We start from the raw sequence: 12,259 nt of genomic DNA on the forward strand, positions 1-12,259 counted from the left end.
TCTACATAGTTCTCGAACCCATAGGGTCCGCACGCTTAACGTTCGGTGACGATCAGTATTATGAGTTCATGTGTTTTGATGTACTGAAGGTAGTTCGGAGCCCCGGATGAGATTGGGGACATGACGAGGAGTCTCGAAATGGTCGAGATGTAAAGATCGATATATTTGACGACTATATTCGGACATCGGAAAGGTTCCGAGTGATTCGGGTATTTTTCGGAGTACCGGAGAGTTACGGGAATTCGTCGGGGAGTATATGGGCCTTATTGGGCTTTAGGGGAAAGAGAGAGGGGAGGTTGCGCGCCCCCCAAGGCTTAGTCCGAATTGGACTAGGGGGAGGGGCTGCGCCCCCTCCTTCCTTCATTTCTCTTTTCTCTTTCCTTCTCTCCTACTCCTACTACATGGAAGGGGGGAATCCTACTCCCGGTGGGAGTAGGACTCCCCAGGACGCGCCATAGTAGAGGGCCGGCCCTCCCCCTCCTCCACTCCTTTATATACGAGGGAGGGGGCACCCTAGGCCACACAAGTTGATCATTGATCTTTTAGCCGTGTGCGGTGCCCCCCTCCACCATAATCCACCTCGGTCATATCGTAGCGGTGCTTAGGCGAAGCCCTGTTCCGGTAGCATCATCATCACCATCATCACGCCGTCGTGCTGACGAAGCTCTCCCTCGACACTCTGCTGGAACGTGTGCTGAACTCGAAGGTGCCGTGCGTTTGGTACTTGGATCGGTCGGATCGTGAAGACGTTTGACTACATCAACCACTTTCTCATAACGCTTCCGCTTATGGTCTACGAGGGTACGTAGACGATACTCTCCCCTCTCGTTGCTGCATCACCATGATCTTGCGTGTGCGTAGGAATTTTTTTGAAATTAGTGTGTTCCCCAACACGTATACGGGCTAGATTTGGAATTGCCATTCATGGGCCGACAATAACGGGCCGTCGTTAATCGGTCGTTTTTTATGACGCTATGAAAACGGCCCAACGAATTAACGGGCCGCAAACGGGCCGATTGTAACCACGGGCTGAATTTGGCCCACAAGCGGAAAAGGCCAGTAACAGGCCGTAAGTAACTGAATGCTGGAAATGAGCCCAAGAATAAATGGGCCTTGAGAAGGCCGATAGATAACACGGGTTGGAAACGGCCCAATGGAATAATGGCCCGTTAATGGGTATAAAGCGGTAGACTGTTCATTGCGGGCCAGATTCACCACGGGCCGTTAATGGGCCAAGAGTTACAAATGGCCTCGTATAGGCCGAAAGACATCATGGGCCATACATGGGCCGAAAGTTACAATGGGATGGAATCATATTGGACGGCCCAGATGAAGCTACTGTGCTTAATTCTGATAGGCCGTAACGGGCGTGAGTTAGCGGGCCGTAAATGGGCTATATACGAACAGGTCGTTAATAGGCACTCTGTGGGCCGGCCCGTTACCTTTTGACCAAGTCAAATGGGCCGGCCTTTTCACCGGAATGGGCCTCTGTTGGGTCGTGCCATGTGTCGACGTATCATAGGCGCCTCATGTCCAATTAATGGATGACATCTGTCCCAACGGTGAGCCAACACGTGTTTCCTCCGGCCAATGAGAATTTTACACGTGGAAAATCCTCATTGGTCCGAGCTGTTAGCGGATTATCGGATCCAAAACCGGACCCGATAGCTTAACGGCGGCCCGTTACGGTGGATGCCACGTGTCGGTCACCCTTGACAAAAGCACTTCCATGACGCGCCATTTATGGTCATGGAAGTGAACACTTTCGTGATGATAATTTTGGTAATGTCATGGAACACTTCTACAACAGCACAGATATGACTATCTTGATTCTGTCATAAAATCGTCATGGATGTGCATGTATGACAGAAAATGTGAACCTACTGTGACAAACACGTATCATCACGGAAGTGTGTTTTTTGTGGTGGAGCTAATCCCATAGGATTCAAGTGGGCATGCCACTCCTATCCTTTATTTTTCCTATTCCCACGTTTTGACAACTGTATGAATCAAAGAGGGCATAAAGGATTTCGGCTTGTTTGACTGCATCACCAGAAAAGGAAAAAGTGTTTTTAGGGGGTTTGAATGGATGCTAAAATTTCTATGAAATGTTGTACAAAATAACCCTTTGAAAATTTTTCTTTGATTCATTTCTATGAAATGAACGACCATCATAAAGAAAAATGTGAAGGATTCTAGTCCTTCAGAATTCGTATGAAATTCCTTTGAATAGAAGATGCCCTCGCTCTTCACCATATTCTCAATTGTTCTACTCTAGAACCCCCCCCCCCCCTATAATATTTCAAAATCCTACCAAGTTTGTTAGATATTTAATTATTCCACAGAATTAATATACACAAGTGTGCTGCGTGATAGAATTGTAGCCCAGTTGAGTATGCCAAAAAAGCATTCAACATAGCATATATATATATATTATTGTTAATATTAGTATATCTTTAACAAAAAAGAGTTTTGACAAGTAAAAAAGTTTAATATAAATTGATGATAAAATTTTGACTCGACTTGGCCCACGAAAATATTGATCCAACGCGAGATATGATCGACATAGGAGTGTTGGGTTGCAAATTAGCGGACAAAAGAATACATAACTAATTTCTTGGCCTTCTTATTATATAATAAAGATTAATATACATCTAAACTGCACTGGGACAACACACTTCTCAAGAGTGAAGATTGGGAACGAATGCCTATGACAATGAAGCTCCGACGCATAGGCTTAAAAAAACATGCCCTTCCTGTCTGTCCGAGGAGTGAAGCATCTGCTAAAAATTATTTCGGAATGGCCCTGGTCAGATGTCCACCGACGGGATGACAGAGATGACGCCGCCACCATTGTAGCAAATGTTCCCGTTAGGGAGGGTGTTCGTTGATGTGGTTGTGGTGGCTTTTGCAAATTAGTCAATAGAACTAGATGCATTATGTACTTCCTTGCCTATTATATCTATATACTTCCTCCATTCCCTTATACAAGGCCACTATGAAAAATACATTTTGCATCTATAATTTGAGTTTGTGGACTTGCAAAGCAGACATTAAACTTTACTTTGGTACCTGTAATTTGAATTTGTGACCTTGTATAAGGGAATGGAGGGAGTACATTGTTGTTCTATTTGTATGTTTTGAACGATCGGAATATTTCAGTGCCACAAAGCATACACAAGCAAAAACCCATTTTCACTTTACCTTACTCCTACCATTACCAGAACCTCGCTCTCATCATTTGATTTTTTGACGAAGCAGAAACAAAAACTTTTCTCCATCTTATTGAGTAAGAAAAATGGTTGCTCAGTTAGTTAATGGGACACTAGGCTGAAGTATTGAAATAGAGTACTTGGTGTGGCCTTGTATGGATAAATGGAGGGAGCAGCGCAAGCGCTGAATGTAGGATGAGCTCATTGAGTTTAATTTTTTTTCTTCTGAAATTCATTGTTTTACATTGCAAAGTTTCTTTTAAACACACACACGCACGCGCGCGCGCGCACACACACACACACCTACTCCATGAATTTGGTAATGGTAGGAGTAGAGACATAATGTATATGTGCATAAATTTTCATGATGAAATATGAGAGCTACACAAAAAAAATCAAATATGTGGCTTTTCAGCAGATGCATTGTTCATTGTTCATTCTTCAAGTCCATGAATGTCGTGTGCAGCTGGCAATTGCAATTCAAGGTATTTCTTTGTGAAATTTTACATGCACATATGTATAATTTATTTTCCAAAATGTTTTAAAACTGAAAACACCCTACTCGAGGGAGCACTGCTTATCCACGTAATAAATGTGACAAAACCAACTGGTAGATGAACGTGGACAAAGAAACATTGTAGCTAGGCCGCCCATGGTTTTCAGCGCAGGTCAGCAACGAATTGAAGCCAACACCTGTATGGCACACCATTTTGTTCAACGTTGACGCATGCATGGGCTCTGTTCACGACGCGAGCTGAGGTAGAGGATCCCCATCGTCCGTGTACGGTGTACCGTTGCGTTGCACAGGCCCTCGTTTCTGGTCGGAGGATGATGCTTTCGCTCGGCGTCGCATCCAGTCCGGTCCAAGCCAATCTGATCCGCGCATCGGCAGCGCATGTGACGGAGCGATGGCGACGCCCCGAGCGACAGCCCGCCCGCCCGGCACGGAGATACTATCCTTGATGATCCCCGTATGACTGGCCAAAACCCTGTGTGCTCCGTCCGTTTTGCACCACCCCCACGCGACCTACCCTTCAGTCGGTCACGGGTCTGTGAATTGCTGGGAGACGCGTACGTGTGTCCACCTTTCACGCGCGCATGCAGGCGGCCTGATGATGCATGCATGCACCGACACGTGCAACGCCGTTGCATTTCTTCTGGCCAAAAAAGTCTCGCGTAGTTACAGTTGTTCGTCTTCTTGCCTTGAGACTACTTGGTAGTACTACGATCCAGTGGCGGAGCGAGCGCCCAGCGACCCTGGGCAGTTGCCCGGGCTCGCTGGCACTCCAACGGCAACAGTGGTCGTACCACAATACGTGAAACTTGTCGATACGGAGTGTATTTACCCGGGCAAAACTGGATTAGGCCTCCTTCACAGCCCAACCCAATTATTTACTAGAACGTCCCGATCACTCCAGCCCACTAGAAAAAAAAAAGAATACCATTGATCGCTTCGCTCCAGCCCACGAGGCAACAGGGAATACCATCGATCGCTCCAGAGTCCAGACGGTTCTCGGCTTCTCGCGTACTCGCGTCTCTTCGGTTTCTCCCAAGTGCGGTAGGGGCTTGAAGGCGAGGCGGCGGTCTGCGGGCGTCCCCTCCTTTGGCCCTTCCTCTCCTGAAGGCTGAGGCAGTTCCTTTCCTTCGACTTCCGGTAAGATCGCGTACTTAATAACTGATTTGGGTTGAGATAATGAGATTGATGTACTTAGGGCTTATTTTAGGAACTTTTGATTAGGGATGATTATGACCAAAGTCCAAAGAGAAAATCTATTTGTTAGCTGTTGGAAACTCCAGAAACTGTAAGTTCATTAGACTGACAAACTAGTATGCAGGTTGCAGACTCTTTCCTCTAGTAATTTTAAGAAATATTTCACCAATTTCACTTTGGCAACATCAAGAAATACTTGATAATCTGATACATGTAGTTGATGCAAGTAGCTTTGTTATTGTACTGTACTATGAACTTGTAATTAACCCATATTCTTATTTGTGTAAAAACTAACTTCAGATTTTTTTACTCACTAAATTTCAGAGATGAGGAGGTTTTTGGTTAAGAGAGCAAGGACTGAAAATATGGATATGTGTAACCTAAAGTAGAAGTAGAGCAAAGGACTGAAAATGTGAATGATGCGTAGCCTGAAATAGAAGTAGAGCCACCAGCGCCTAACGTTGCCAATGAATTTAATCCAAATGCAATTGAGCGCGATCCGGGAAAGAGGAAACAAATTTGTGAGTATCCTCCTGATATTCAAGACCAAGTGAGGAGAGCATATATATTGAAGGGTCCAATGCAACCAGATTTGAATAAATACCATCGTACTGAATTTGGAAGTTCGCGTTCCTCAAGAGCATTTTCCAAATCTTGGTATAAAAGGTACGACTGGATAGAATACGGTGAGTGGAAGATTGTAGCTTATTGTTTTTATTGTTTTCTCTTTAAGCAACCCGGAAGGGCTGAGCACTTTGGTTATGAAGTTTTCACAAAAGAAGGATTTACAGATTGGAAGCATGCATCTAAAGGCTTCAAAGATCATATTGGTGGTCATGGTAGTAAGCACAACTCTTGCGTCAAGCATTATGATGATTATAATAATCAGAGACAAAGTGTGGCAAGTAACTTTGCTAGATCAAGCAAGGAATCATAAGAAATGTATAAGATTCGTTTAACTTGTTCTATAAGTTGTTCAAGATATCTCATTGCACAAGGCTTGGCATTCCGTGGACATGATGAATCAGCTACTTCTCTAAACAAGGGAAACTTTAGAGAGATGATAGATTTGGAAAAAACTAAGAATGAACAAGTCAGAGATGCTTTTAACCGTGGTGGCAGAAATTGCACAATGACATCTGGTGACATTCAAAAGGAGCTTGCAATGTGTTGTGCACATGAAGTTAGAAAGAAGATCATGGCAGAGCTTGGTGAAAAACAATTCTCGGTGCTTATTGATGAATTACGTGATATATCTGTGAAAGAGCAAATGGCTGTGATGTTGAGGTTAGTAGTTTCACTTTTATTTTGTTGTTTGTTTGTCATTTATTCTCTATGCAACCAACTGACATTATTGTGTTTTCCTATAGGTTTTTGAATGACAAAGGGAGGGTTGTGGAAAGATTCCTTGCTTTACATCATGTCAAAGATACGACATCCGAGTCACTAAAGGATGCTCTTTATGGCATTCTTGATCATTATAAGTTATCAATTTCAAGGATACGGGGTCAAGGATATGATGGGGCTTCAAATATGAGAGGTGAATTTAATGGTTTGCAGAAAAAGATCATAGATGAAAACCCATATGCTTTCTATGTTCATTGCTATGCTCACCGTCTGCAATTGGTGGTTGTGTCTGTTGCTAGTAGTTGCTCATCTATTCATGATTTCTTTGAGTACATCTCCTTGATTGTGACTACAACAACAACATCTTGCAAGAGAAGGGATGCATTGACCGAGGCACAACACCAAGATATTCTGGATAGACTTGAGAGTGGTGAGATATCTACTGGAAGGGGCTTGCCCCCATCATCTACTCTTTCTAGACCGGGGGATACTAGATGGGGTTCACATCATACTACCTTACTGCGTTTGGATCAAATGTGGTCCTCCGTGTTAAAGGTGCTTAGTACAGTTGATGAATATGGACGTGGACCATCTCAAGCAGCAGGTTTGATAGAAAAAATGGAGAGCTTTAAATTTGTTTTCATTCTGAAGCTTATGTTGAAGTTATTTGGCATCACAAATGAGCTTTCAAAAGTTTTGCAAAGAAAAGATCTCAATATTGTTCTTGCCATGGAATTAGTTAATGATGTCAAGGCTCGGTTGGCAACGTTCAGAGAGAGTGGTTGGGATAATTTATTTGGTGATGTCCAAGAATTTTGTGGTGCTAATAGTATTCTAGTACCAAATATGGACGAAGTAATACCAGTTCATGGTCGTTCAAGGAGAGAAGGCAGAACTGTTACTAATCTTCACCATTACCGTGCAGAGATTTTTTATGTTGCTATTGACAAAATTTGTGTGGAGATGGATCACCGCTTTAGTGAAGAAGCAAATTGTGTGCTTGATTGCTTCTCATGTCTTGACCCCAAGGACTCTTTCTCCAAGTTCAATGTTGATAAACTTGCTCGTCTTGCTGAAATTTATCATGAAGACTTCTCTAATGATGATCGTGGAACAATAAGAGAGCAGCTCCTCACTTATATAAGTCAAGTGAAAAGGCATGCTTCTTTTTCTACTTGTGATGATGTTCAAAGTTTGGCCGTGAAGATGGTTGAAACTAAGGAAAATCTGGTATTTTCATTGGTATACAAACTTATTGAGTTGGCTTTGATATTGCCGGTGTCAACTGCATCTGTTGAGAGAGCATTTTCAGCAATGAAGATTATCAAGAATAAATTGCGTAGCAACATCAACAACGAACGGTTCAACGACTTGATGATATGTTACACCGAGCGGGAGTTATTCAAGTCAGTTAATGATAAAGATATTATTCGAACATTTACAGCAATGAAGTCTCGGAAAGGACATTTGCCTCGTGATTTTCTTTAGCACAATATTGGTATGTTCCATCTAACCTTTTCTATTGTTACAAGCTCTCTGTTTTGAATAAATAAACAAATCACAACACTGAATTTTTGTGAATAACAAATCAATTTTCTTATCCTGCAGTGTCTTCTAGGTTATATTGATGGTGTCATGGTGATTTAGACGGCTACACTTTCGTTGGCAAGATGGCTAGTTTGGCTGATTGGCTCTATGCTTCGGTTGGATTCCGTGTCTTTTGTTGTCAAGTCACAACTTCATTTGCTCTCTGAAATGGAATATTGATATATTAGTTCGCTTAAATATTACATTTTTTCTGACTGTTATGTTCGTATTTTCACTTCAATATTAATGTGGATTTGTGCTTTGCAAGTTTGATGCATAGTATATATATATTGTCTACCCGGTACGAAATTTTTTATTTGCATGTTAGACATTCAGGCTTAAGTTTGCCCGGACTTCATAAAAGTTCTGGCTCCGCCCCTGCTCACTAGACAGCAGCAAAGCATATTTTGAGGTATGTGAAGAAAACAGTGAGTGTTGGTCTCGCCATTAACAGATCCTCCTCTACTCGCATTAGTGTGTTTTCCGATGCGGATTGGGCTGGTTGCTTGGATGATAGACGTTCAACAGAGGGATTTGCCATCTTTTACGGGCCTATTTTAATTTCATGGTGCGCAAAAAAATAAGCTACTGTTTCCAGGTCTAGCACCAAAGTAGAGTATAAAGCATTGGGCTAATGCTACAACTGAAATCATTTGGGTGCAAGTCTTGTTAAATGAACTTGGAGTGTCATATGTTCAAATTCCTATACTTTGGGGTGATAACCTTGGTGCAACTTATTTGCCAGCTAATCATGTATTTCATGCCAGAACTAAACACATTGAGATAGATTTTCACTTTGTCAGAGAAAGAGTTGCAAACAAAGAATTGGAAATCAGATTCATTCCTTTCAGAGATCAGCTTGCAGATGGGTTTACAAAGGCACTACCTACAAGAAGCCTACAGGAGTTTAAGCGTAATATTAACTTGTGCAGTTGTGATTAAGGGAGAGTGTTAAACGTTGTCTTGCGTTTCAAGTATATGATAGTTAGAGATATTCTTTTAATGTAGCATTTATCTTTCTATCTCTTCTCCCTGTATCACGATTGTATTTCTCCTGGTTGTTTACAACGACCAGAATCTTGTAACGCCACGAGACGTCTCTCGTTCGATATCAATACAATATAAATGCGGCTCTCCCTGTATGGAGAGTAGAGACGCTTCCATCCTTTTCTACACTATCAACGAGTGGTTATTGTTGTATTTGATGCATTGTATCGTGACTGCGTCTGCAAGTGCCTTCCACTTACTGGCTGCTTAGTTCAACTTCAAACTTCGGCCAGTGGGAACAATCATTGGAAGAAGACGACCAGAAAGGTTTTCGGTGTAAATATTATTAGAGGTGGTTAGTTGTCAAGTAGTCCTTATTTGGTACCGGCTACAACTTTACTTGATAAGGATCATATATTAGACACTCTTTTGGGTGTATTTCTCAATACAAAACATCCAACTTATGCATTCACCTATATAACAAGCACACTATGAGTGTGAGAACCAATACTCATAGTGTAATAGTTTACTCAGGAAAAGGTCTGTCACCCTGGTCTGTAAATAAAGCCAAAGTACTAGCACAAACAAGAATCAATATAGAAAGGGTAAAACAAAGGTCAACGAGGGAAACAACGCAAATAATCCCAAAGAAAAAGCAAATATAAGTAGCAGCAAGCAAGCTAAACAGATAGCTTTGGGCCACCATTGTTGGATATCAAGGTCGTCCATCTCCTTGCATCTAGTGAGTGGCCGCCATTGTTGGGTAGGATATGAAGTTGGAGGTATGATAGTACTGAGCAGGCTCTACCTCAAAGTTGGTTACATGCTGACATGATTCTGCTATATATGTGTAGCATTATTTACTGTCAAACTTGTGGCTAGGGAGAAGGTACTAAAAGTTTGTTTTGTTGATTTTTTTATTTGAAAAGAAGGGTCCCGTCACCCCCGGCCTCTACACCTACGTTGAATGAGGTCCACTCGCAAGATCGACATGTACGGACACTGGCTTCATGTGTAGAAGATCTTTCTCAATCAAAACCAAAAATTCACTTTTGTAGTTAGCTGATCCGATATATTTTGAATGATATGTCTTTTTATTGCGTCTGCTTAGTAAATAGCGAGGTTTCTTCCGATATTTGCCCCCTCCTACAAAGTACATTGTAACTTCAAAATTCATTGACTGACGAGATAAACAATCGTCCTTACTTTGCTGGTGAGACAGTAAAGCGCCAGGCCACCACGGCACTCATTTTTTATATGCGACCAAGACGTGAAGCAACTTTGACACGTATGTCACCTCTTTTTGCTATGGATAGAATAGGGGTGTCGAGGGGTTGCGGACGGTGATGGGCAGCATCGATGATTTAGTGGATGACAAATGTTGGGAATGAGATACATCAAAAACTTTTGCCAAAGAAAATGCCGATGGTCTAGCTACCCAAACAGATAAACAAGCGGTGTCCCTGTGTAACCTAGTACCGATCTATTGTCAACTGGAGTACCGACTTTGCTGCGACACCACTACCTCCTCGTACGTAGCTACGATAATTGGTAGCAAGGTTGACCTCTTGCCGCGAGGTTGGACGGGAACCACCGACTCATGTGTGCAGCTGTGTGAACTGGCAGTGCAGCTGAGCTGGAGAACTTGGTGGTGGAAACCATGAAGTATCGGGCCAGCTAGGCATCAAGACTGGTGTGTCTGCCATAGCACTAGCGGACACAATAAACCAGGAGCAATCGCGGCCACTGCGAAACTCAAGCTGCCGCAACGCAAATCAACACTGCTCCGTGACCGGTTATATCATCCTAACCGTCGAGCTATGACTTGGTTGGTAGTTCCCATGGTTCACTTAATCCTCACTAAGATTACAAAGTGTCACCTTACATGGTGGTGGGATGTAAAGTGTTGATGTTTGTATCACCCCACGTCAAGAGTCAATAACATCTCTCTCAGACAAAAATAATAACTAGAAATTGTTTGGTGAAAAATTAAGGTCGTTAAATCATAACGTTGTTCCTTGTGTTTTCTCTTTTGCAAGAAAATTTTCGATGTATTCATCATCTGCCATGGCAGTGCAAAGAACACCAGAAATCTCTCAAAAAAAAGAACACCAGAAATGACAAAATTATGTACATGTCCCTATACCACATAGCTACGACTACAAGCGTCGCAGCAAGGTAAAGGCGTGCCGCCGTCATTGCCCCTCCCTCACCAGAGCCGGGTCAAACTTATTGTAGTAGACAGTCGGGAAGTCGTCGTTCTGCTAAAGCCACATAGGGCCAGCGCACCAGAACAGCAACCATCTTCGATGAAGAGAAGTGTAGGTCGAGACGAACCAACCTATAGACACACACAAAAAGAAAAACAAACATTGGATCCAAAAAGATCCACTGTAGACAAGCACTGTAATCTCGTGAGATTCACCGGAGACATACCTTCATACGCCCTCCGATGATGCTAGATGCATCGTCGAAATAGAGGCTACACGGGAGAACCTTATTCCTCTTCAGGGTGCTTCCATCGCCTCATCTTCTTGAGCAAGACACAAACCCAAAACAAACTCACAAAAACACCTAAAAAGGAAGCAAGATCCCTTCCGCCGGCAAAGGCTGGGGTCCACTGAGCCTCCATGGCACTAGGGCCACATCGGAGACGAGGCAGACCGGCGACTGCACCAGCGGTTCGCGGGAAGAACCCTAAGCTCTTATCTTGGAGAGGAGGCGGCGGCAGATGCGTTCGCAAAAGATTTTCCTTCAACATGTTGTTGGTGTGTTATTACGTATACTAAAAATAAAACCATCAATGGTGGAATCTAGGGATCGACTTCTATTTTTTTTCTAACTACAATGGAATGTGGCCAATGTACGGCCACCGACGCCTCGCGACCATGCCGCCACCTTCACCTTCCCTACGAGCCTGGGGTCAAGGCCTTCTTCCGGGACTCTACTACATGGGTTCTTGGCGACGACAAGACCTGCCTCTTCTGGGAGGACCATTGGCTGGATGGCTTTTTTATCGTCGACCTCGCGTCCTAGCTTTCGACACTTGTCCCATGGCGACGCAGATGCCACCAGCTCGTCTGTGAGGGCCTCCACCAGCGCACTTGGATCGGCACATCCGCGCTGCTCTAGGTCCCCAAGCCACTATCGAGTACGGTGAGCTTTGGCGCCGGATTCAGGGGATCAACCTCGCCCCACGCCCGGACACGAACGTGTGGCGATGGACTACCTCTGGCACTTACACCGCCGAGTCCGCCTACCTCCACCCGTTTCACGGCTCCACGTAAACCTCCGTCTGGGGCCTTATCTGGAAACACTGGGCCCCTCTAAACGTCAAATTCTTCCTCTGGCTGGCCTCCCAAAACCGATGTTGTGCCGCCGATCGGCTGGGGCGCCATGGCCCCCGTCACGAGGC

The 12,259-nt window shown here is 43.7% G+C and overlaps 1 pseudogene; it reads left to right on the top strand.

The window, feature by feature from the left end:
• Positions 1-3,864: 3,864 nt before the first annotated feature.
• Positions 3,865-9,886, top strand: LOC125531722 (annotated as a pseudogene).
• The last annotated feature ends 2,373 nt before the right edge of the window (positions 9,887-12,259 follow it).

The sequence above is a fragment of the Triticum urartu genome, unplaced genomic scaffold, assembly GCF_003073215.2.
Source record: "Triticum urartu cultivar G1812 unplaced genomic scaffold, Tu2.1 TuUngrouped_contig_7976, whole genome shotgun sequence".
Classification (NCBI taxonomy): domain Eukaryota; kingdom Viridiplantae; phylum Streptophyta; class Magnoliopsida; order Poales; family Poaceae; genus Triticum; species Triticum urartu.